Source organism: Lepidochelys olivacea (assembly GCF_965140295.1).
Source record: "Lepidochelys olivacea isolate rLepOli2 genome assembly, chromosome: 8".
Lineage (NCBI taxonomy): Eukaryota > Metazoa > Chordata > Testudines > Cheloniidae > Lepidochelys > Lepidochelys olivacea.
The window spans coordinates 43098214-43123684 of NC_140418.1; the positions used below are offsets into that span (position 1 = coordinate 43098214).

A 25471-nucleotide genomic window follows, 5' to 3' on the forward strand; every position below is an offset into this window, starting at 1 on the left:
GTAGATATCTTACAGGGTAATTAGATTCAAAAACATAGAGAACCCCTCTAGGCAAAACCTTAAGTTACAAAAAAGATACACAGACAGAAATAGTTATTCTATTCAGCACAATTCTTTTCTCAGCCATTTAAAGAAATCATAATCTAACACATACCTAGCTAGATTACTTACTAAAAGTTCTAAGACTCCATTCCTGGTCTATCCCCAGCAAAGACCCAGCATACAGACAGACCCAGACCCTTTGTTTCTCGTCCTCCTCCCAGCTTTTGAAAGTATCTTGTCTCCTCATTGGTCATTTTGGTCAGGTGCCAGCGAGGTTACCTTTAGCTTCTTAACCCTTTACAGATGAGAGGAGCTTTCCCCTGGCCAGGAGGGATTTCAAAGGGGTTTACCCTTCCCTTTATATTTATGACATAAGTATGTCAAGTTTTGGCCTAATCAGCACATTTCAGGGCCATATGCACAAATAATGGTGGTAAACAAGCATTATGTGTGGCACTTGTTGTGCATTCATCCAATCCAGGTACAGAACAATGCCATGTGACTTTTCAGGCCAGTCATCACAGAGCAACACAGCTCAGGTTTGGAATACCCATCATAAATTCACAGAGTAAAAGATTCCAAACAATATTCATTGAATGATTTCAAATGATGAATACATTAAAAAAATGGTGATGTGTTTTATGGTTATTCTGCCACCGGAAAAGAGACTAATTTCATTAGATAAATTTAGCCATTGTGAATTATTCCCCAGCTCTGCTGTGTATGTGTAGTCTGAATAGCACTTTGGATCCTTCAAGATGAAAGGTACTATTATGGAGCTGTAGTGACTTGCTTCCCATTATAGGACTGATTTTGACACTCTACCACCTCCCTGTCTAACTTTCTCTACAAAGCTCCTTTCTGCCATTTCGTCTTTCATCTGTGGTCTCTAGCTGGAGAAGATTTTATTTAAATTTCTTTTTAGAATGCTTGAGATTAATCAAACAAGGCAGTCTGGGGATCTGAGACTCTCACTGAGGTGTTGCTCACAATAAGTCTGCAATTTTTATTTAGTTAGTTTTGTAAACTCCGACCTCAAAATGGCTTGGACTGAAACAATCCGCTTTGTTTTATACATTAGTCCTTGATGAGAACTGCTGCATATTTTTATTAAGGTCAGGTGGGAATTTTCAGTCATTTGATGTGCTGATATGAATTTCTGAGAGCTCTCTGCAAGGCAGCTTCCCATTAATCCTGTGGAGTTTATCACCTCCTTGGTGTTGCCTGCAGCATTTGTAAACTCTGTGGGCTTAGCAGCTGTGGCTCAGGGAGTATATGGGCTCTCTTCTGTGTCTCTGCGGGAAATGAAGTGCTCAACCTGCACACTGCTGCAGCTTGCCAGCCCTTGACAGCAGTAGCTCCATTGCACAAAAAATTAGAAGCTCCACAGGAGAAGGAGGTGCCTGAAGGACACTGAAACCCCCAGTGGGGGCTCCCTGCAAGTTATAGTCTCAGCTGGATTATGGAAAGGATCTAATGCAAGATCAGGGTGAGGGGATAGCTCAGTGGTTTGAGCATTGGCCTGCTAAACCCAGAGTTGTGAGTTCAGCCCTTGAGGGGGCCATTTAGGGATCTGGGGCAAAAAGGATTGGTCCTGCTTTGAGCAGGGGGTTGGACTAGATGACCTCCTGAGGTCCCTTCCAACCCTGATATTCTATGATAAGAGAACCCAGAGGAAGCAGCTGCTGCCTAAGGCAGGGAATGTGCCCTAGCTGCAGAAGAGCTTCCCCAAAGCACCTATAGGCAAAGGGGAAGCCTGGTTCTCACTGTAGACCCCTCCAATAACTCTATGCACTTCGTCCTGGACCCTCCCTGCTCTGTAAGAACTTAGGTGACCTCTTGCCCCGTACCGATTATGAATTCTAGACAACCCTTTCATTCCCATTGCAGAGTCATGGACACTGGGCCTTCTCTAATCCAGTCATTGGCATCCTCCCCCCACTCCAGTCACAGCCACTGAGGTCTAATGGGGGCCAATCACATACTCTTGAAATCAATGGAGCAGAGAAAGGATAGCAGCAGGTCACTGACCTGCCTGTCTCAGAGCCAATTAAGGGAGAAAGCTATCTGTCTCCATTTGGAGAGAGTCCAGTGGAGGGCAATGAAAATTATTAGGGGGCTGGGGCACATGACTTATGAGGAGAGGCTGAGGGAACTGGAATTGTTTAGTCTGCAGAAGAGAAGAGCAAGGAGGGATTTTATAGCAGCCTTCAACTATCTGAAGGGGAGTTCCAAAGAGGATGGAGCTAGACTGTTCTCAGTGGTAGCAGATGACAAAACAAGGAGTAATGGTCTCAAATTGCAGTAGGGGAGGTCTAGGTTGGATATTAGGAAAAACTATTTCACCAGGAGGGTGGTGAAGCACTGGAATGGTGAAGCACAAGGGAGATGGTGGAATCTCCATCCTTACAGGTTTTGAAGGTCCAGATTGACAAAGCCCTGGCTGGGATAATTTAGTTGGGGTTGGCCCTGCTTTGAGCAGGGGATTGGACTAGATGACCTCCTGAGGTCTCTTCCAACCCTGATATTCTCTGATTCTATTATTCTAATGCAAACACAAAATATTGAACAGTGGCTCACTCAGTGAGCACCCTCTGTTCTGTGCTCTGAACAAGGCAGGGTCCTGTGGAAAAAACAGTATTTGATCATGTAATTAAAGATGGTATCCTAATGCATACACATGTGGGAGGGGGAGGCAAATTAAGGAAGCACAGGTAACCTTAATTCTGGTATTTCCTAACTTTTGCATGCTTGGCTTTGCAACTTTAATGTTCTTTTAAGAGAGTTTTGCATGAGAGAGAGAGACTAGGTTTTAAAGCAAATTGAAAAATGAGGAACTCTGTCCTGAGAAATCATATTTCAGAGTAGCAGCCGTGTTAGTCTGTATCCTCAAAAAGAAAAGGAGTACTTGTGGCACTTTAGAGACTAACAAATTTATAAATTTTGTTAGTCGCTAAAGTGCCACAAGTACTCCTTTTCTTTTTGAGGAATCATATTGATACCCACATGGTTCATCAGCAGTAATGGAACCTTTAGATCCATTGGACAGACCTCTGCCACTTGAGCTAATCGAGGAACTGATAGCACCAATGATTATTTTTTTTAACAAGGGCAAAACAACATATTTTACCCAAATCTTGTTCTTGGAAATGGTTGAACCATTTAGGCTGAAATGTTCACACATACAAAAAAGTCAGCCTGAGGTAGACACCTGGCATGGAAAATTTCAGCCCAAGCAGTTAAAGACTGGCCAGGTATAAGCAACTGAAAACAAGGGCTTATAATGGGACGAACCTTAAGTATAGGTGGCACTACTATATAACAATTTGTTGATCTCCAACAGTATACAACAGTGTCTAATTTGGACAGTTGGTGTGAATGGCTCACGGTGTCTAGGATGGAAGTACATGTAAAGCTAGGTGGTGGATGCTGCAATCTTTCGCTGAAGTGGAAGGAGGTCTGGCGGAGCCTTGAGCCCCATATACACAGGATGTTTAGCAGTTCATAGGCTAGTTTGTATAATGGGTAGGTGGGTCACGGTTAGGAGGATGAATGTCTGGGTTCTTCATGGGAAGGGAGGGTTGGCTAGATATGGAGCATATTGCATAACATATTTGTAGTATATATGAGTTCGTTTCTGTCCCTCCCTCTCCTCAGTGGAACAAGGGCCCAAGGATACTTATACCTGATAGGTTAGGTTGGGTTTGAAATTCAGGGAAAAGAGAAGGCCCAACCCTACTTCAGACCCAGAGAATGCCTCATTCCTGTCCTGCCCACAGAGCCCTCCTCTTGCTTCCCTCCGACTCCCTCAGCAGCCAGCCATAGGCTCAGCCCACTCCTTCCTTCTGCACTGCATGAGGCACAGCATGTAGGGGGACAGGCAGATGTGCTACATTAACTCACAGCCCCCCACATTCTTGAGCCCCGCTGTGGGTTCCTCCTCTAGCTTCCCCAGAGTCACTCCCACTGTAAGCTGACATGGATGAATGGCTTCCACTAGCAGTTGTACCTGTCTATGCTGAGGCTGACTGTGGTCCTTTTTCTTGCATCACAGATGCACCAGTCTCTAGCTGTTACAATCTGGGCGACACCAGACAGATACAGGTGCCTTATGCTCCACATGAGTCTTCATGGGCAGTGTCGAGGAGGCTGCCGGTGACTTGCTTCTCTCCCCCCCTCCCTCCGCACCGAGATGTTGTGTCTGACTGCCCCCAGCCCCTGAGGGAGGCAGAGCAGCTTTCAACAGCCACAGGGCTGGATACCAGAGTGTTTGATGTGACTGGAAGATGGAGACAGCTCTCCAGCAGTTTACACCCATTCAGGTTTCTGTAGGGACTACTCTTATCCAGCGGCACTGGGAGAGAAGAACCAGCACAGCACATAGACCAGCCCCACCACATAAATATCACTCCCCAAATCCAAGTGCTGGCTCTGTGGCTGTCCAGAGCTGGTATCGTGATATATTCCTTTTCCCTCCACCTCAGCCTGATCTACTGCTGCCCACCTGAATTAACCTGCCTCTGCCATGGGGGTGCAGAGCTCCGTAGTCAGCTCCTCCCATTCCACTGACACCATTTCCAGGGCTAGCATTACTGGAAGGTTTGGTGTGGGAGGGAACTCTCCACTTGGCACAGGCAGATTTTGGGGGTGCTCTGTGGCAATTTCCAGTCCCAGATTGATGGGATGTGGCTCATTCTGGAATAGCTCCTCCCACAGCGTGGGCACATGGAGAGCTGCAATGGCAGATATGCAGGTGCTGGGAGTGGGAAAAAGAAAGGACTGCAATCTCCCCTTTGCAGTGTGATGCTGCACCCCATAATGCTTTATGGAAATACGCTTATGAATGTATATATGACATAACTGGAATATGTTTTATGCTACATATGCCATGTAACATATCTCTGCAAAGGTTATGATCAACTGAACATATTCATTCTATCTGTATGCATGTGTCATTTTTGTATTCAAAGTTATGAATATTGGCTGTGTACTTGTTTGATTTTAAGTAGCCTTAGTAAGGCATTTGGGCAGCTTCTTTAGAAGGGAATTTGCAAATTAAGTGCCCAGTCAAGAAACACTTAACGGACAACGGATCTTGGAAGGCTCCAATCCACGTAAGAAGTCTACCTGAGGATGTTCAAGGTAGCATGTGAACAATGGCTGCTACCTGTAAGTTCTGAGTCATACATGGACATGTGACTTGCCCATGTGACTCCAAAACTCCATCTTGTAGCTGGGATTCTACACAAGGGGAGGGAGGGGTGTCCACGTACAAAAGAAAGTCTATTTAAATCCCTGGGAGACCCCTCCATTTTGTCTTCAGCTGGCTCAAGAGATAGCTTCTCCACCCCAAAGGATACCTGAAAGAAACTGGAACAAAGGACAGTAACCACCGGGAGGTGGGAGTGGGGGAGTGACTGCTGAACCCAGACTAGAAGGAGGCTAGTCTGTAAAAGAGGCTTATTTTACATATCTGATGGTGAGATTTTATCTGTGTTCAGCTTCTTACTGTATTAAGTTTAGACTTGCGTGTTTTATTTTATTTAGCTTGGTAATCCACTTTGTTCTGTCTGTTATCACCTGGAACCACTTAAATCCTACCTTTTGTATTTAATAAAATCACTTTTTACTTATTAATTAATCCAGAGTATGTATTAATACCTGGGGGGGGGAACAGCTGTGCATATCTCTCTGTCAGTGCCCCTTCCACTTCCCAGGCAGCCTTGACTTCTCTAGCCTTAGCTCTTCACAAAGCTGTGTGTGTGTGTGTAGGGGCATACCTCAGCACTTTTTGTAGGCTGCCTTTATGAGCAAACAGTTTTCTCTTTAATTCTCCAGCTTTCCTTCTCATTCAAAGGATTCTTTTGTATTCTCCACACACATCGTGATGGGCCGGAATCCAGGCTCGATCGCCCTCTCTCCAGAGGGGCACACAAACATCTCAGGCGTTCCCATATCAAGGTTCTAAGTCTCTCTGCTTCACAGGTGCCAGGAATGAGGGGTGCTGGCTTTGTGCTTGATAGCAATGGCATGAAGAGGTCCAGCTGAACGGGAGCCATCTGTATTTACTTGCTGTGCCTTCTCCTCAATTATCTGCCATTGCTTTGATAGTACACCTTGTATGTAAATATGGATCTCTCCAGAGAGATGCTAGGAGGCACATTTGGCAATTTAATCGCCTTGGAGCAAAACTATTGTGAGTGGTTTTCAGTTGCAGAAAACAATAAAAAACAATGGAAGAGGGAAAGTGTTCAGATTTATGGAACCAAGACAAGTCTAGTTGGGTTTATCTGTTTCTCCTCGTTTTCCCTGCCATCTTGTCTAATTATCCAAGATATTTGTGTTTCCCAAGAAGCCAGTTTTGTCCTCCTACCTGACCCTGAAGCAAGAGATTTCGGGCAGAACAATCCCTTCCCCAGCAGCATTGTTTGATGGCATGGTGCCCAAGTCTGAGTTCACTGCAGGCTTTGTGGAGAAATGAATCCTGGGTGTTTGGGAAAGGAAGCTGTTAGCTGAAGATGGAGATCTGGGGGATCCAGCATAGGGCAGGCTGTGGGAAATGCTTTTTGTGTAGGATTCTCTCTCAACTCCTCCCCCTCAAAAAAGTTTCTTTTCTCGGTGTGAAAAATAATGTGAGCGACTTGTATAAGTACCATGTCTGTGATGGGTTGGATCACAGAAAAACCCTTGGGAACTGCCAACTGATGTGCTGAGACTACTTCTAAACTGTTTTCCCTGCCAGCTTGGAACTCCAGTACCTTGCCGTGTTTCAGCCAGACCCGCTAGCCTGCTACAAACCCAGGCCGAAGTCTGAACCACATCCCCCAAAAGCTTGCAGGCTTAACTGAAAACAGCTTAACAAGTGTTCCTGTCTCCAACACCCAGATGCCCAGTTTCCAATGGAGTCCAAACCCCAAATAAATCTGTTTTACCCTGTATAAATCTTATACAGGGTAAACTCATAAATTGTTTGCCCTCGATAACACTGACAGAGAGTAAAGGAGGACTTGTGGCACCTTAGAGACTAACAAATTTATTTGAGCATAAGCTTTCGTGAGCTACAGCTCACTTCATCGGATGTAGCTCACGAAAGCTTATGCTCAAATAAATTTGTTAGTCTCTAAGGTGCCACAAGTACTCCTTTTCTTTTTGCGAATACAGACTAACACGGCTGCTACTCTGAAAACTGACAGAGATATGCACAGCTGTTTGCCCCCCTTCCCAGGTATTAATACATACTCTGGGTTAATTAATAAGTAAAAAGTGATTTTATTAAATACAAAAGGTAGGATTTAAGTGGTTCCAGGTGATAACAGACACTTCAGGGCCTCATCCTGCTCTCCTTTCCATCAGCATACACTGGGAGTAATCCCAGTGATATGAATGGAATCACACCAATGTGAGAGGAAAATCAAGCCCAGACTATTCCCCATCTGGAAATGTTATCCTTGCACAATTATCATGTAAACCAGAGCTGAGAAAGCAGTAGCTTGTCCCTTCCCTGTCTCCAGCCCATCCTCCAGGGAGGCAGGGCTGGACTGTACTTGGGACTGCTTAGCCCAGTCTATCTAAGAAGGATTTCAAACTGAGGAATTTCCACCACTTTGCTTGGGAGGCTGTACCACAGTGTAAACAACCTCAGCATTAGAGACCTTTTCCTGGTGCTCAGCCCCACTAATTTTCTGCTTGATTATATCCCACTATTCCTCCTTATATCCCATCTCACTCCATTAAGTCATTCCGATGACTAGAAGCCGCTGGACAACCAGGAATCAGTGGACTTAGGGTCTATCCTGTAGTACCTGATCTAGAACCTCAGATTAATCACTTCATTTCCCTGAGGCTCTGTTTCTTCTCCCACCCCGTCTGTCAGGTCTGTTTAGACAGTAAACTCTTCAGGGCAGGATCTCCTTTCGGTAAGGGTGTATACAGTGCCTAGCACAACAGAACCTGGATCTGAGTCGGAGCCTTTAGGCTATAATTATAACATAATATAAATATTACTGCTATGATATAAATAACAAAGAAGAAACTAGCGGGAATATTAACACAGCTGCATTGGACACCTGTACAATTTATGGTGCACATTGCACAGTCACAGTAATAATATATCAACCTACATATTTAACTAGGAAACCAGGAACAGAAAATATTACATCTCTGTAGCTAGGTGCTAGTACAGAACCCTTCAACATAGCATCTGGGCATCTCCCAGGACTGCAGGGATTTATTCTCAAAAAACTCCTGTGAGGGAGAAAAGTTCCACCTCTTTGTTACATCCAGGGACCAAAGGCCCAGCTCCTCAAAGGTGTTTAAGCTCCTAAATTCAATCAACTTCACACAGCTAGTCTATAGCAGAGCTGGGAACTGGTGACAGATCTCCTGCATCCAAGCTTAGAGCTCCAGCACAATCATTGCTATGGAGTAAGGGGTGTCTCTCTTGGCTTTTTGAGATGAGGTGGATGGGGCAGGGTTTGAGTTCCCATCTCTACCACAGCTATTGTTTGGCTGGAGGCAGTTTTCTGTAAAACTGGGTTAAGCAGGCAGCCGAACATCTGTTTCCACTGTGACGGCTGCATCCTTGCAATGGGAACAAGAAAGAAACCCATTTTCTATTCAATTCAAACTGTTATAAGATGCAGCAAAAATCATGGCCAGACCCTAAAATCGCAGGATCCGCACTGATTTTAATTTTTGTACACCCTGATTTTTGTGGCCCTGGAGGCTCTGGCGGGGGGATTTTTTGGAAGATTTTGCTGTGTGTGTTTCTCTGAGAGACTTACATTCTCCCTCATGTACATTACCCCGCAGCAGCTCTGCACCTGACAGCCAGAGCAGGGAGAATGTGCATGGTGATGTCACAAAGGGGGCAGGGACTCTGCTAAAAACTTAGACAGTAGGTGCTGTGGGTGAAAGCTGATGCTCAACATTGTGAAGATCAGCCATATCTGAGCTGAGGGCAGACCTTGTGGACATGACGATAGCACAGATAGATGGAGCCCAGACATACTGAGCAGGGCTGGGAGGTCCTGCCAAAAGAATGAGAGCTGGTTCTCCCTCCTCCATGTTATAGAAGAGGAAAGTAGGACTGTCAACCTCCACGCCTATCTCCTCCAACGGGAGGGTAGATGTGGGCACTAAATGTGGGCAGGAGCCTGTTGCCAGCATGGGCCTGTACGGTGAGCTTCCCAGAGGGAGTGATATCCACTGTTCAAGGCAGGAGACAGAAGGGGACATGTTTTTGCCTTCTTGTTTTCCCCATAATATTTAGCACCTTCCTCGGTCCTCTAACAATCTGCCTCTCTCAGGCAGGAGACAGCTACAGTGGGATATTACATAGGGGCTTAAGTCCCCAAGGCGAAAGGGAGCAAGTGATGGACAGTTCCTTGCTGATCCCTCCTGTCCCTTTTCACTGGTATAGCCCCTGGGGCACCATGCCAGCATGAAGAGCCATCGTGATACACACAACAAGCCTCACAGAGCCAGAGTCCTGCCAGAGCACAGCTCCGCTCCAGGGAGCCACAGGACAACCCAGCTTCCTCCCCAAGTGGGAAGGGAAGAGCCCCTGGAGTTCTACCCACTGAAGTCTCGGGCAGGAGTGGCTGTAACTTTGCTGCCTGCTTGCAGGGATGCAGCTGTCTGTAACAAATAGCTGGGGGAGGCAGAGAGGGGCAGTGGTGTCAGGTGGGCAGGAGACTGAAGCTTGGGCACTGGCTAATGCACGTTGGTGGGGTTTCGTGGCCAGTTGCCTCCTCACTCGGCAATCACGGTGCCCATGGTTATGTTGATCGATGCCACCCCTTCCCTGCCATGGGGTGCCGGGAAAGATCTAGGGAGTCCGGCTCTCCCATAACACGGAGCTTGTCTGGGAGGAGCTGTAGCTTCCCCCTCCATGTACAGTTCAGGGAAAGCCAGGCTCCCTCCCGCAGCTGCCCACGAGTCACTCAGGCTGGGCACCGGACGGGTGCAGCCCTCCGACTGGCATGCCTGCCACCCACGGGGAGCCCCTGCCTTCGCCCGCCGAGCGAGTGCCTGGGGAAGAGGGAGCTGCCCTGTGGGAGGTGGCAGCCCGAGCCACACTCCAACTAGTGCTCGCTGTCCGAGCAGCTCCACAGGAGGCGGCAGGGGGACCCTATTGACACCCCACGCCCCCATCCTCCCTTCGGCCGGGTCTGAGTCCCTCCCCCACCGGGAAAAGGCTCCGGCCAGCAATGCCTCTGCGCCGGAGCAGGGCTCGGAGCCCGGCTCTGCTCCATGCCAGGGAGTCAGGCAGAGCCGCGGGAGGGCGGCCAGCCCCCGGCGCCCCCGAACCAGCGCGGCGGAGCGCTTGCCCCCTCTCCTACCTGGGAGCTGTCCAGCGGCTGGAATCCAGCGGCGGCTGCCGGGCTTTGCTCGCCTCCCTGCGTGCAGTGAATGCTCGCGGCGCTCGCGCGGCGGGGGCCCCGAGCTGGCTCCTCCCGGGGCCGGAGCTAACCCCCGGCGCGCCGGGGCCCCGGCGCTGTCCCCAGGGCGCAGAGCGTGCGGCGTAATCCCCTCGCCCAGAGCCCGCCGCTCGCCACTGCCCGGCCGGCGCCCGCCGCCTCCCGAGCGCTCCCTGCGCTCCGTTTCGCTCGCCGCCGATTGGCCGCGGGCTCCTGTGCGGGGCCAGGCGGCATCGCCCGCGCCTTCAGCCTGCGCCCCCGCCACCGCCCTGCGTCCCGGCAGCCCTGGGCAGGACGCACGCCAGGGAGCGCGGAGCTGCTGCTGCCGAGGCGGGGGCGGGCGGTGGGGAGGGGGGGGGGCACGGGGGATCTCCGCGGCTGCTGCTTTCACAGGCCGGGGAAGCCGGTCGGGCCGCCAGCTGGGCTCCGTGCCGGGGGAAAGCCCCCAGATCCGGGGCGCAAGGGGCGTGGGCCCCGGGCCCTCCTTGGGCTCTGGCCGCAGCATAGAGCGAGGCACCGGCTGGGCCGCTGTCGTTCCGCCTGCCTCAAGTTTTCCTGCTCGCGGGCCCTGAAGTGCCCAGTGGCCCCGTGATCGAGTCCCTCCCGCACAGGGCCCCAGATGGGCTCAGCCCGCTGCCTGGGGCACGTCCCGCTCTTAGAACTGAGCCTGGCACTTTGGAAACTGGCGCGGGGGTGAAGGGGGTCACGCTCACTTTGCAGCCGGGACAAAGCTCAGGGGGACCCAAAACCCAGCCCGGGGGAACCCAAGAGATGGGGCCAGTTCAGGTCAGAGGTCGGTGGGCTTGTGTCCCAATCAAACCGAGCTCCAGCTGTTTTCAGCGGCGCCCCTTAGTCCCTGTTGCATCACGGGGTGGGCCTGTGGAGCCCAGACAAGGGCAGGGCTGTGCCACTGAGCCACTTGTCTGAGCTGAAATGTGGAGAAGACACCATCTCCCTCCCTCGCCATCTGCACCACTCCCCTGGAGAGGGGACTGACCCATGGGGGCCCAGAGAACTTACTTGCATGGCCCACGCAATGCCCTGTGCTCTTCCGTGGGTGCAGTGACACCGTCCCCAGGCACCACTGCCAGATCCAGGGGTAATCCACCCCCTCCCCCTTTGCTTGCCTTTCACCCCCTCCCTTAACACCAGGAGTCACAGAGCTACTGTCACGGAGACCCTGGGCAATGCTCTGGAACTGCTCCCTGTGAAGCCAGTCAGGACTCTGGTGAAGTCTCCTCTCTGTGAGCAGACTGTCTTCAGGGCAAGAAGGTCACACGGCTTCCACCTTCCTGGGTTTGACTTCAGGGCATTCAGCGTCCTCTGCCCCTCCGTGTGCTTCCCACAGCGAGTCTGCCCAGGTGAGGTCCTGGGGGTCCTCAGTCAGACGTGACTCTCAGCCAGCCAGTAAAACAGAGGTTTATTAGATGACAGGAACACAGTCTAAAACAGAGCTTGTAGGTACAGAGAACAGGACCCCTCAGCTGGGTCCATTTTGGGGGGCAGTGAGCCAGACAACCACGTCTGCACTTCACTCCACATCCCCAGCCAGCCCAAAACTGACTCATTCTCCAGCCCCCCCTCCTCTGGGCTTTGTCCCTTTCCTGGGCCAGGAGGTCACCTGATTCCTTTGTTCTCCAACCCTTTAGCTACCACCTTGTAGGGGGGAAGGGCCCAGGCCATCAGTTGCCAGGAGACAGAGTGTTGGCCATTTATGTACACTGGCCCTTTGCTCTGCAACAATTACACTCCCTTATCCCACCACCAGAGACTTAAGAAATGCATAGGGGAAACTGAGGCACCCCTGCAGTATTCAGAGGAAACATTAAGAACAGTCCCACTTCATCACAGCTCCTTCACCTGGGGCATCCCCATGGCAACCTGAACTCTGACCCACAGGACACACTGATGAACTCCCTCCCCAGAGACAGGCATGCTGGGATGATCCCCTTTTCCAGACTAGAAGTACTTGTGGCACCTTAGAGACTAACAATTATATTTGAGCATAAGCTTTTGTGAGCCACAGCTCACTACTTCATCGGATGCATGCAGTGGAAAATACAGTGGGGAGATTTATATACACAGAGAACATGAAACAATGGGTGTTACCATACACACTGTAACAAGAGTGATCAAGTAAGGTGAGCTATTACCAGCAGGAGAGCGGGGCGGGGAAACCTTTTGTAGTGAGAATCAAGGTGGGCCATTTCCAGCAGTTGACAAGAACGTGTGAGGAACAGTAGGGGGGGAAATAAACATGGGGAAATAGTTCTACTTTGTGTAATGACATATCCACTCCCAGTCTTTATTCAAACCTAACTTAATTGTATCCAGTATCCCTTAATTATATCCCCCTACAAAAGGTCCCCCCCATGGTAATCAAGGTGGGCCATTTCCTGATTATCATACACATTGTGTAGAGAGTTGTCACTTTGGATGGGCTATTACCAGCAGGAGAGTGAGTTTGTATGTGGGGGGGCGGAGGGTGAGAAACCTGGATTTGTGCTGGAAATGGCCCAACTTGATGATCACTTTAGATAAGCTATTACCAGCAGGACAGTGGAGTGGGAGGAGGTATTGTTTCATGATCTCTGTGTGTATATAATGTCTGCTGCAGTTTCCACGGTATGCAGCCGATGAAGTGAGCTGTAGCTCACGAAAGCTCATGCTCAGATAAATTGGTTAGTCTCTAAGGTGCCACAAGTCCTCCTTTTCTTTTTGCGAATACAGACTAACACAGCTGTTACTCTGAAAGGTGAACATATTCACTGACTCCAATGGGCGTTGGAGGAGGCCTAGCTGCTCACAGCTTTCCATCTAGACACCTTTAAACGTTTTAACATGGCTAGAAGACTCCACCTTTCCCCTCCTACACTCTGTGCCAGCGCTGGTCCTTTTTACTTCCACTGCATCCCCTACACACATGCCCTCTCATCTTCCCTGCCATACCTTGCCATCCCATAGCTTGTTATGGCCAGAAGGGACCACAGTGATCATTGCTCTGACCTCTGCATAACAAAGGCCATGGGACTTCTCTGAATTAATTTCTGCTTCAAGTCCAATACATGTCGTTGAACTAGAGCAGAGCTTTTAGAAAAACATCTAGTCTTGATTTAAACTTTGCCAGTGATGGGGAATCCACCACATGCCTCAGTCAGTTGTTCCATGGTTAATAACCCACATTGTTAAAAAATGATGTCTTATTTCCAGACTGAATTTGTCTAGTTTCAGCCTCCAGCCCCTGGTTCTTGTTATACCTTGTCTACTCAATTGAAGAGCCCATTATCAAATTTCTGTTCCCACATAGGAACTTATACACTATGATCAGGTCACAACTTAACTTTCTCTTTGATAAGTGGCATACATTGAGCTCTTTAAGTCTTTCAGTATAAGGCAGGTTTTCCAATCCTCTAATTGTTCTCATAGCTCTTCTCTGAATCCTTTCCTATGTTTCAACATCATTCTTGAATTGTGGGCACCAGCCCTGGACACAGTATTCCTGTAGGTTTCAGAGTAACAGCCGTGTTAGTCTGTATTCGCAAAAAGAAAAGGAGGACTTGTGGCACCTTAGAGACTAACCAGTTTATTTGAGCATGAGCTTTCATGAGCTACAGTGGTTGCACTGGTGCCAAGTGCAGAGATAATAGAACCTCCCTACTCCTACTCCAGATTCCCCTGTTTCTAGAGCCAGGGAGTGCATTAGCCCTTTTGGGAGCTCACTTTCAGGTGACTAACCTAGGAAGCAGTGACTCTCAAAAGCACTTGGGTCACGGTGGATAGAATACTCCGTCTTATAAATATGGCTGACATGCTTTGTTCCTAGATGTATAACTTTACATTTAGACGTATTAAAACACACATTGTTTGCTTGCGCCTAGCTTATCAAGCAATCCAGATCTGTCTGTGCCAGTGGCCTGTCCTTTTCATTATTTACCACTCCTCCAAACTCTGTGCAATCCATAGACATTGTCAGGAATGATTTTATGTTTTCTTCCATGCCATTGATAAAAGTATTAAATAGTATAGGGCCAAGAACTGGTCCTCACACCTTCTCCATAATGATTCCCCATTTAGCATTACATTTTAGGTCCTATCAGTTAGCCAGTTGTAATTCATTTAACGAGTTTCATGTTGAATTTGTATAGTTCTCGTTTTGTAATCAAAATACCCTGTGGTATGAACTCAAATGCCCTACATAAGTCTAAGTATATACATCAACACTATTACCTTTATCAAACAAAATTGTAATCTCATAAAAAATCAAGTTAGTTTGACATGATCTATTTTGCCATAAACCCTTGCTGATTTGCCCATATGCTCAGGGTTTAGCTGATCGCCATATTTGGGGTCGGGAAGGAATTTTCCTCCAGGGCAGATTGGAAGAGGCCCTGGAGGTTTTTCGCCTTCCTCTGTAGCATGGGGCATGGGTCACTTGCTGGAGGATTCTCTGCTCCTTGATGTCTTTAAACCACGATTTGAGGTCTTCAGTACCTCAGGCATAGGTGAGGTTTTTTGCAGGAGTGGGTGGGTGAGATTCTGTGGCCAGAGTTGTGCAGGAGGTTGGACTAGATGATCATAATGGTCCCTTCTGACCTTAATATCTATGAATCTATATTACCATTTTTTAATTCTTTATTAAGTCCCATATCAGCCATTCCATTATTTTGCCCAGGGTTGGTATCAGGTTGACAGGCCTATAATTATCCATGTCATCCCCATTTACCCTTTTTTAAATATTGGGACAACAACATTAGCTTTCTTCCAGTGTTCTGGAATTTTGCCAGTTTTCCAAGACTTATTGAAAATCAGCATAAATAGTCTAGAGAGCTCTTTAGCTAGCTGTTTTAAAACTCTTGGATGCAAGTTATCTGGACCTGATGATTTAAAAAGTCTGACTTTAGTAGCTGTTTTTAAACATCCCTCTAAGTTACTGTTGGAAGTGGAAAGCATTTCATCATCATCTGATATTTACCATCATCTGTCTTTTCCCAAATACAGAACAGAAATATTTATTGAGCACTCTGCATTTTCTGCATTATTGTTGACAATTCTGTCATTTCCATCTAGTAATGGACCATTGCTAGGGATTCTTTTGTTCCTAGTATACTTAAAAATCCTTCTTATTGTCTTAAACTCTTCTGGCCATCAGGCTTATCTTATGTCCTTTTGCTTCCCTTACCAATTTTCTACAATTTCTAACTTCTCATTTATATTCATAATTATCAACTTTCCTTCTGTCCTAATTTTATTTAGCTATATATTTATTTATTATTGCTGCTTTTGCTTCCCCTCTAAGCCAGGCTGATTTTTGAAACAATGTAGCCTTCTTTCCCGATTGTGGGTTAATGGCTTTGGGGCATCTAGTCAAATGTTTTTAAAGTTCCCGATTATTATTCACATTTCCATTTCTATTCTTCATCCAGGCTGATTTGGCTAATAGTTGTTTTCAACTTTGTGAAATTGGCCCTTTCAAAGAACCAAGTATTATATTATTGTCCCCATCTCCCTGTCCCTTCTCTCCTTCCCCTCTATGTCTGTCTGTTGCCTGCTCCTTTCCATGCTCCTCTCCCCTGCCCTCCTGTGATGTACAGTAACAGACACCCATACCTCTGTTGTACTGTGCCACTCCCCTAGCACAACAGAGGCCCAGTCCTGACTGAGACCTTTAGTGCTACCCCAATTCAAATAACAAATGCTAGTAGTAGTTTCACTGGGGCCTCTATTGGTTCAGAGAAGCATCCATCCTTCTGAATTCCCCAGACCATTTGCTTTTCTCCCATGGGTAGCGTAGAGGTGTATATACGCCATGATGAGATTAACATGAGGTACAAGATCCAAGTCCTGGATCACGAACATGCTCATGATATATACCCAAAAAGCACATAGAACAGGAGCACACACAACATTCTGCAGCCCCAGAGCCCTGGCTCACTTGGAGATGAGTCCCTGGAAAATGAGTCCCTGATGACAACTTTGGTGACTCCATTCTCCTGACAGGCAGTGTCACAGCTTTTGGATGCAAAAGTCCCCAGTTTGATATCCTGCTGAAATGGATTCTTCATGCACAGGGGTAATCCTTCACTGGCTCTTCCTGTGTTTGGCACCACTGGATCAACTGTGCCAGGCCTCGTGGGTTTTATTTCCCGGTATTTAATCAGGATGCATCTATTCTTCTCTCTGACATTAAGAGGCATTTCTGGTTTAATCTCCTCTTTTCAGAGGCTTCCAGTCACTTTGTGAAACAGCTTGTTTCCCAGGGAGAGTTTGGTTTTTGAAGTTTGAAGATGATGTGCTCAGCTGGGTTTGCAGTTTTTTTGAAACACCCTTATTGAAATATATAATTATTTCACTGCACTGGGCTGTTAGCTTGTGTCGCTTCAGGGAGTGCTGTCGCAGAGACCCCCCTCTGAGGCACAGTCCCCTTGGGGTAGTAATTTGCTACTGGCCTAAACCAGGAGCTAAGGATGAGCCTCCTGCCCTCAATGCTGGTTCAGTTATGCAGGCCAGCACACATGGGGCATGAATCCTAGGCTCTGCCCATTCCCCTGCAGCCAGGGGCAAGTGCAGGAATTTAAATTTGACCTCTTTTGGAGGGGCATGTTCTGTGCCCCCACTGTGGCCTGGGGGCTGGAAAAGCTATGTGACCCTGCCATGGACCCAGGGGCCAGAGGAGCTTGCTTTCCCCACCGCAGCCCCAGAGGAGCTCTGTGAACCCACTGATTTCTGGGGGGCCCATGCCCCTGCCTGCACTCCTGCTCACCTGCTCTGGGGAAGGAGGTTGCAGGCATGTCTCGTACTCCATGTAACTGAGTAGTCCAGGCAGGAGAGTGCAAGGAGAGCCTTCACTGGCCTGGGCAGGCACAATGTAGCCCTGGGTGACTGCAAACAAACCGATGCCATTACATTTCAAAGCCTGCTCTGTTGCAGCATTAAAGGGACACGGGACAAGACACCCATGTAAAGTCATAGCCACTTCTCTGAAGGCCTTGGCATCACACCATCTGTACAGTGCTGTGAGATCAGAGCCTGGAGCCCAGAGCCCATTGGTGCCAGCCATGTCATGCTCTTTCTAGTGACAGGTAACACTGTGCTGCACGAGAGGGAAGAAAGGGGAGATCTTCCGCTCTTGCTGTGTCTTGACTTTGGACTCAATAGCACGGTGTGTCGCTTCCTCAGCTCCTACCCTTGCGCGATGATATCACATTCGTGCCAAGGATGATGGCTGCACACGAGTGCCGTGCTCCGGAAGCAGGCATACACCCCATTTCCCAGCCACTCTGGGTTGGGTGTGAGAGTGCTGTGTCCACACACACCCACATACCATGTACAGCCGTCCTGCAGCCTTGCCCAGAGCTGGGTGGGAGTGGGACAGAGAGTCCCTTCCACTTCTCTGCAGGGTAGGTAGAGGTGCTGTGAATTGGAGGAAAGCAGGATTCCTGCTTCCTCCGTTGAGCCGTGGGAGACACTGGGAAGCAGGCAAGGCTACCTAGTGTCCAGCCCCTTATGTGACAGTACATTGTGGCTGCCCTGTCCCACATTCCAACAGCCCAGCTGAGATGCTCCCACATCCAGCTCCAGTATGCCCGTCCATGGCCATCAGGGGCTGCTGTGGTGCCTGGCCTCTCCGTAGCTCCCACTGCTGCAATCCCTGGGGAGGTGGTGGAGCTGGTAGGGAAGGAGGGGAAGGGCTGCAGACTCACAAGTGGGAAAGGTCTGAAAAGGGATGGGCCAGAATGAGGAAGGAGAGATTATTTGCAAATATGCAAATTATTTCATTCCATAATTTGCATTAAATGTCCCCTGTGGAGTTACCCGAGGCTTGAAGACAGGCTAATATAGCTGTCCCTCAACTCCTTGGGCCTGGAAGAAGCCACAGGCAAAGGGCAATGGGGATTAGATGCCCCCTAGCTTGCCCAGTGGTGCAGGGGCACTGGTATGTGGCCTAGGGAGGAGCGCAATGTGTTTGTGATAAATGAAAGGAGGGAGGGTGATCTTCCTTTTATGGACACTGAGCCAGCCAGTAGCTATAAAATCCCTCTTAGTAGCTGTTTTCTAATTGCTCTACCTGTAAAGGGTTAAAAAGTCTCACTGCTATCCATAGGTAAAAGGAAGTGAGTGGGCACCTGGCCAAAAGAGCCAGTGGGAAGGCTAGAACTTTTTAAAATTGAAAAGACTCCCCTTTTGTCTGTCTGTTGTTGTTCTCCCGGGGAGAGGCGGATGGGGCTGCAGCTATGCTGTAAGAAGCTTGGGTCAGATATGAAAAAATCATCAGTATCATACCTAGAAACTACTCATTTAAAACCCCAGATATGTAAGTAGATCAGGAAATGTCTAGGAAAACGCGGTTAGGTTTATCCCTTTTATTTCGTTATGGCTTGTGGAATCCTCTGTGCTAACCCCAGGTGCTTTTGTTTTGCTTGTAACCTTTAAGCTGGACCTCAAGAAAGCTATTCTTGGTGCTTAATCCTTGTAGTTGCTCTTTTAAACTCTAGCAATAGCCTGAGTTCCCAGATGTATTTTATTTCTTTTTTTTAAATAAAATTTACCTTTTTAAAGAACAGGATTGGATTTTTATGTCTTAAGAGCTCTGTGCACATGTTGTTTAATTAGCTGGTGGCAACAGCTGATTTCCCTTTATTTTTCTCAGCTCTTTCCAAGGTGGGGTGGGGGGTGGGGTGAAAGGCCTTGAGGGTACCCCACAGGAAGTGCACCTTCCTGGGCTCTCACAGGGGTTCTGCACTTGGGTGGTGGCAGCATCTACCAATCCAAGGTCAGAGAAAAGCTGTAACCTTGGGAGTTTAATACAAGCCTGGAGTGGCCAGTATTAATTTTTAGAATCCTTGCAGGCCCACACTGTGACGGGTTGGATCCAAAAACCCCCTTGGGATTGCCATCTGATGTGCCAAGACTACTTCTGCCCCTGCTTTTCCTACCAGCTTGAGACTCCAGCACCTTGACTTGCTGAGCCAGACACTCCAGTCTGCTCCAACACAGACCCGGGGTCTGAACCACTTGCCCCAAAGCTGCAGACTTAACTGAAAGCAACTTAAGAAGAGTTCCTGTCTTTAACACTCAGATACTCAACTCCCAATGGGATCCAAACCCCAAATAAATCCGTTTTACCCTGTATAAAGCTTATACAGGGTAAACTCATAAATTGTTCACCCTCTATAACACTGATAGAGAGATATGCACAGCTGCTTGCCTCCCCCCAGGTATTAATACATACTCTGGGTTAATTAATAAGTAAAAAGTGATTTATTAAATACAGAAAGTAGGATTTAAGTGGTTCCAAGTAATAACAGACAGAATAAAGTGAATTACCAAGCAAAATAAAATAGAACATGCAAGTCTAAGTCTAGTACAGTAATGAAACTGAATACAGATAAAAGCTCACCCTCACAGATGTTTCAATAAATTTCTTTCACAGACTGGACGCCTTCCTAGTCTGGGCACAATCCTTTCCTCTGGTATAGCCGTTGTTCCAGCTCAGGTGGTAGCTAGGGGATTTCTCACGATGGCCACCCCTTTTGTTCTGTTCCACCCACTTATATAACTTTTGCATAAGGCGGGAATCCTTTGTCCCTCTGGGTTCCCACCCCTCCTTCTCAATGGAAAAGCACCAGGTTAAAGATGGATTCCAGTTCAGGTGACATGATCACATGTCACTGTAAGACTTCATTACCCACTTGCCAGCCCACAGGTATACAGGAAGACTTACAAGTAAAACAGAGCCATCTACAGGTAATTGTCCTGGTTAATGGGAGCCATTAAGATTCCAAACCACCATTAATGGCCCACACTTTGCATAATAACAATAGGACTTCAGAGTTATATTTCATATTTCTAGTTTCAGATACAAGAGTGATACATTTATACAAATAGGATGACCACACTCAGTAGATTATAAGCTTTGTAATGACACCTTACAAGAGACCTTACACATGAAGCATATTCAAGGTACATTATATTCACGCTCATTAGCATATTTTTATAAAATCATATAGAGTGCAACGTCACACACACCTTCTTCACTCAAAGTGCCAGAGTGGGGAATTAGCCTTGACAGTGTTGCTGTTGCCATGGGGGAGTAGGAGAGGGGAGGGGCTGAAGCTTGGCCATGTGGGCCTGCAGGTCTGGTTTGGGTCAAAGGTGAGCTGCGGTCTGCACCCCTGTCAGTATACACACTCCCTCCCCACTTCCAGCGTGAGAGTAATGGGGAAGAATAGTGATAACACCCAGCCCTGAGCTAGTGCTCCCCACCATAGATCTCCAGACACTGTACAAGGGGGGTTGTCCCGCAGGCCAGTGCCATTAGAACATTAGTACAAACCCAAAGGAATGGGCCTGATTCTGAGCTCACTGTCACGCATGTCACCTGCGTGTTACGCCACTGCCGTCAGTCCTGCGTTAGTCCAATGTGTGCAAGCACAGGATCAGCCTGGTGGGCTCATCACACTGCGCTTTGCCACAGTTTGGAACACTCACCAACACTTTGTTAGTCACAAAAGCTGCCAGTGGCGCTCTGAGGCTGAGATTTTAATTACTAAAATGTTAACAAACTCAGAGCTGCTGAACTGCTCCCTTGTGTGTAGCTGTAGCAGTGTGAAGGTCTTTGGTTACACTGCACAATGTCACCTGCCTGGCAGAGAACACCGTAGGGAAGAGACGGATGCTCTCCCACACCTCCTCCTGAGTCAGATGGTATGTGGGCTAAGGGGGAATAGGGTTACAGCCACATCGAGTAGGTGTTCCTATTGAATTACCCCTTTGCTGTATGCGGGGTGCTCATGTAATGAAAGGAGCGAATCTGGGGAGCTGAATAAAAGTATGGAGGTAAATTAGAAAATCAACTGTGTCCATGTGGTGAGCGTAATCCAATCAGATGCTCAAGCCCTGGGGCCATGCCCTAGCTGCACCACAAGGGATGGCTTGGTGCAGGGGTCAGCAGGTGGAATTCACTGATTAGGAGGAGGCAGGAGACGAGGCTATATGATCATAATGCTCCCTTCTGGCCTTAGGAATTTACACCGCCAGGCAGTCAGTGCTACGTTAAGCTCCAGGATGCCCAGCAATGGCAGAGAGATCTCTCTGATATCCTGGTACTAACACTGTGCAAAGCAGTAATATGTTCATGCTGTGAGAAATGAGCATGAACATATTACTGAGAAATGAGCTAAACAGGACCAGAATCGACACCAGGCATCTGGAAATCCTGCTGCAGCATTAACTCCTCCCAGCATCGAGTAATACCCCTCACCCTCCTTCCTTGCCCACACACTCAACGCAAAGGCTCACTGCTGTTCAGTTTGTTACTGATTGCTTTGGAGGGTGAGTGTTTGCCAGGCCCTCCAGGCAGCCCAGCTTCACTCCCTCTGCCCGTGCTCCTGCAGTGCCAAACCCCCTGCCCCCACACGGGCCAGGAAAGAAGGGCGCTTGTAGCCAGTCCCAGTGGCTCAGCTTCCTGGGCCTCACTCCTAGTGGTAAGCTCTGCTCCTAGGGATGAACAGGGCAAGGCCCATGATCCTGTGGGGACATGAATCACAAAGTCTGCCTCCTGCTGTCCCCGGCCACTCCCTTATTGATCAGCAGGTTCCTGGTTGCAGTGGAAGGTAGCTGTCCTGGGAGGTGATAGCCACAGGGGGGGGGAGCAAGGATGTGTCCAGTATCCAGGGCCAATCCCATTCCCATGCATGACTTTGAGTATCAGGAGAGACCTTTGCTTGGCCTTATGTTCACAGGAATGCAGAGAGTGGAGCCACCGGGCCAAGGGAAGGCAGTGCCCTTTCTTGCTACACAGATGGGCAACTGCATGTTGTACCAGACTGAGCGTTTTCAGGATGTGCAGCTCCGTTCCCAGCTAAAGAGCAAGATCCTGACTTGTCCTTCCAGTGTCACGTGGGGAGCTAGGGGGTGCAAAGCTTACAGAGTGGCTTATCTGGATCACTGCTCTTTGGGGGCAGGGGCACAGGCTCCATGAGGTTATTCCTCCTCCCTGTACAGATGGGCATGGAGTGAATGGAGACTTCAGGTAGCCCCATGCTCTGGCCCCCAGCCAAGTCAGCCTGAGGCATGGCAGGGGAGTTTTCCCTCTCTGTTAGAGGCAGATCTAGGGGTAACCAGAGAAGAGACGGGGACTTGAGGCTCTGTTCCTGGGGCAACACAGCCAGATGCGCTCCTTACATGGGGCGAGAGGTAAAGTCACAGCCGAGCCCATGCCGCATTGCAATAGGCGATGCAGGGAGGTCAGGAATGCCTGGGCACTAGCTCTGAGATGAGGTGCCAGCTTCTGGTGCTTTTGCTGCCATGGGTTTTTGAGCATCCTGAAGCATTGTGGCATTTCAATGGACCCCAGCAGGGGGTGGATGGCCCCTTGAAGAGGAATTAGGGCTCAGTCCACTCATGATAGGCTTCCATCTCAGTTCACCGGGGGGGGGAGAGGGGGGTGCACATAACCTGTTTGACTTATGCACCTTTCCAATGTGGTTTAAACCTAAGGATTGTCACTTGATCAAAAGAAACACATTCTTAGATCATAAGGCTAGAACAGACCTCTGTGATCATCCAGTCTGACCTCCTGCCTAACACAGGCGATGGGAGTTCCCTGAATTCATTCTTGTGTGAGCTAGAGCAGAGCTTTCAGAAAAACATCCCATCTGGACTGAAAAATTGCCAGTGGGGAGAATCCACCATAGCCCTTCGGAAATTGTTCCCATAGTTAATCACTCCTACTATTAAGACTTTGCACCTTATTTCTAATATGAATTTGTCTAGCTTCAACTTCCAGCCATTAGATCATGTTAGACCTTGCTCTGCTAGACTGAAGAGCCCTCTACTATTAAATTTCTGTTCCCCATGTAGGGATTTATAGACTGTGATCAAGTCACCCCTTAGCCTTCTCTTTGTTAAACTAAATTGATTGAGCTCCTTCAGTCTATCACAATAAGGCAAGTTTTCCAATCCTTAAATCTATTCTGTGGCTCTTCTTTGAACTGTCTCCAATTTATCAACAGCTTTACTGAAGTATGGACACAAGAACTGGACACAGTCTTCCAGTAGCAGTTTCACCAATGCCAAATACAGACGTAAAATAACCTCTCTACTCCTACTCAAGATTCCCCTGTTTAAATGTCCATTAGCCATTTTGGCTTCAACATCATACTGGGAGCTCATGTTCAGCTGTCTATCAATCTTGACACCCAAATCTTTTTCAGAGTCACTGCTTCCCAGGATAGAGTCCCCCAGCCTGTATGTGTCGCCTATACTCTTTGTTTCTAGGTGTATGCATTTACATTTGGCTGTAATAAAATGCCTATTGTTTGCTTTCACCCAGGTTACCAAAGCATCCAGCTTGACCTGCCCTCTTCATTATTTACCACTCTCCCCATCTTTGTGCCATCTGCAAACTTTATCCATGATTTTATGTTTTCTTCCAGGTCCTTGATAAAGCTGTTAAATAGTGTAGGGTGAAGAAACAATCCCTGCAGGACCCCACTGGACACACACCCACTTGCTGGTGAGTCCCTGTTTACAATGAAGAATTGAAAGGGTGGGGGCCGGGGGTACCTTGGACAAAGGATGGCCCTGTGCTTAGGGCACTAGCATGAACCCCAGGAGGTTCATGTTCAGTTCCCTGCTCTGCCATGGACTTCCTGTGTGACCTTGCGCAAGTCATGCAGGGCTTGTGTACATGGAAAGGTATCACAGCCTAAGCCAAGGTGTGAATTTAACCTGATCTAGTTATACTAGCATGGCTCCCTGTGGACCCAGAGTGAGCGTGGCTCTTTCTGGTTGAACTTACTTCACTTTGGCAGGGGTTTAAACTAAAACAATGACAAAAATGCCATCTTTACACCAGAATAAGAGTAGACTGGTATAAATAGATTGGTTTAACTATACTAATATCCTTACATGGGTATAACTGGGGAAATCTTTCCATGCAGACAAGCCATAACAACAACAACAACAAATCTCTCTGTGCCTCAGTTTCCCACCCATACATTGGGAATAATAGCTTTGCCCTGCTTCACAGGGGTGTTTAGACACACTAAAGACTGCAAAGTGCTCAGCTACTGTTGTAATGGGAGCCAGACAGTACACTGGATAAATGGATGTGCTGTGTGATAGACATAGACCTGCTATGCACCAGAAACAATCTTTCCCCACCCCTGACACAGTGTGCTTTGAGTTGATCTTTTCCATTAGAGTTTCCTTGTCTTTCCCACTCATCACCATTTGCATTTTTTTCACTCATGTTTTTCCAATGGGTATTTCTTTCTCCCGTGTTCCAGTCTCTCTGGAGCAGAACACCAGCCAGGGGATTTGGACTTTGAGTTGACTCTGCAGGTCATTTGAATGGTTAAAAATCAGCTGAACAGAACTTGCAGATGCATCTTTGAAAGCACACATGAGCTAGGTATCGAAGTGCCAAAAACCTAACAATTTTCCATACTGGTGCTGGCTGAATAATTTGAGAGGTTTGTGACTAACTGATTTGCTGATTGGTGGGGGAAATGTGAATTCTTTCATCACACATCATAGAAATGCAGGCCTGGGGGGAGGACTTTGTTTTAGTTTTAGTTCCCCATACTGAGGCAGGACCAAGTAAACCCTAGATGATTCCTGAGAGAGGACTTTGTCCAACCTCTTCTTAAAACCCTCCCATGACAGGGATTTCACCACCTCCCTAGGTAACCTGTTCCAGAGCTTAACTACCCTTATACTTACAAAGCTTTTTCCTTTTTCTAACCTGAATCTCCCTTACTGCAAACTAAGCTGATTTCTTCTTGTCCTAGCCCCAATATCTTATCAGCAAAGGGGTGTAGGCTTCTTGCAGACTGAGTGCCACTGGCTTGATCTCTAGCTAGGTCCTTAAGGTGGTCTGGCTGGAGATTCGGTCTATGTCCATCATTGGTGATCTTATTGCACCACCGAAGCTTTGGTACCCATAGGATCACCATAATTTGTTGGTCTTCCATCCTAATAGTATATCCATGCCAGGAAAGCCA

General features: G+C 48.0%; 1 protein-coding gene across 1 annotated transcript in view; it reads right to left on the reverse strand.

The window, feature by feature from the left end:
* TMEM121 (transmembrane protein 121) overlaps positions 1-10767 on the reverse strand; it is a 181809-nt gene extending 171042 nt beyond the window's left edge. The window contains exon 1 of the mRNA XM_084637022.1: positions 10386-10767. The gene's annotated coding sequence lies outside the window, so the exon portion shown is untranslated. The remainder of the gene's footprint in view (positions 1-10385) is intronic.
* Positions 10768-25471: the final 14704 nt, after the last annotated feature.